Source organism: Callospermophilus lateralis, chromosome 4, assembly GCF_048772815.1.
Source record: "Callospermophilus lateralis isolate mCalLat2 chromosome 4, mCalLat2.hap1, whole genome shotgun sequence".
NCBI lineage: Eukaryota > Metazoa > Chordata > Mammalia > Rodentia > Sciuridae > Callospermophilus > Callospermophilus lateralis.
The window spans coordinates 97395221-97396647 of NC_135308.1; the positions used below are offsets into that span (position 1 = coordinate 97395221).

Here is a 1427-nt window from a genome sequence, read left to right on the forward strand (position 1 = left end):
CAGATGAGAATCTGTCTGATCCTGGGTTTTCCTTTTGTGGAAGGCTTTTAATTCCTGTTTCAGTTTTGTTACTTGATATTGGTCTGTTTAGGTTCTCTATATCTTCCTGATTCAATATGGGTAGGTCACATATGTCTAGAAATTTGTCAATGTCTTCCAGATTTTTCATTTTTTTTTTTTTGAGTATCAATTTTCAAAATAGGTTCTAATGATCCTCTGGATTTCAGAATGGTATATGGTGTTCTCTCCTTTTTCATCTCTAATTTTATTAATTTGGGTTCATCTTTCTTTTGGTTAGTTTGGCTAAGGGTTTATCAATCTTATTTATCTTTTTGAAGAACCAACTCTTCCTAGCATTGATTCTGAATTTTTTTTTAATTTTCAATTTTACTAATTTTGGCTCTGTTCTTAATTATTTTCTGTCTTCTACTGATTTTGGAATTATTTTGTTCCTCTTTTTCTAAGGCCTTCAGGTGGAGCATAAGCTTATTTATTTGGGATCTATTTTTTTTTTTTTTTAATGTAGGCACTCAGTGCTCTAAATTTTCCTCTTAGAACTGTTTTCATAAATTTCCCAGTATTATATAGATATATAGATATATAGACATACACACATACACATATACACATATTTTTATTTATTTATTTTTTAGTTCTCAGCGGACACAACATCTTTATTTTTTTATTTTTATGTGGTGCTGAGGATCGAACCCAGCGCCCCATGCATGCCAGGCAAGCGCGCTACCGCTTGAGCCACATCCCAGCCCCATACACATATATTTTAATGACAAGGTACTTTTAATTCTTTGGGTTGTACCCCACAGAAATAAAAAACACTGGGAAGGGGTAACCCCTCAACCCCAGGAGTGGCCCAGAGGGAGAAAGGCTACCTGAGGGTAAAGAAGCACAAAAGGGACCCCCTGCAGACTCAGAGCAAAGAAAATGCCATCAGTGCTGGGGTCTGTGAGCACTATAGAAGGAAACGTGAGCATGGTGGGACTGACTCCAGGCACACAAGCAAAGGGAAGAGGGTTGGACACAAAGCCACAAAGCTACTTGGGTTCCTTCTTCTTCTTTGCCTTTTTCTGTTTCTGCTGCTTGATCTCCAAGTTCCCCTGCTTGTAGGTGGCAGCCAAAAGCCCGTCATCTTGATGCTTTCTCTTAACTGAATCATTCTGCCTTTTCATCTTCTTGCAGGCAAGCTCATGCTGGTTACCATGGGTCATGGCAATGGCAGTGGCTTGGCCTGTCTCTGTTGCATTCCTTCATTCTGTCTGGTGTTCTGTCCCAGAGGTTTTGATATGTTGTATTTCTGTTTTCATTCATTTCTAAAAATTTCTTGATTTCTATTCTTATTTCTTCTTTGATCCAGTCTTCATTTAAGAAAATATTGTTCAACCTTTATGTATTTATGTGGGTTCTATTAT

At 37.5% G+C, this 1427-nt stretch overlaps 1 pseudogene; it reads right to left on the reverse strand.

Moving 5' to 3' along the window:
- Positions 1-1052: 1052 nt before the first annotated feature.
- On the reverse strand, positions 1053-1226 carry LOC143396789 (small EDRK-rich factor 2 pseudogene; annotated as a pseudogene).
- Positions 1227-1427: the final 201 nt, after the last annotated feature.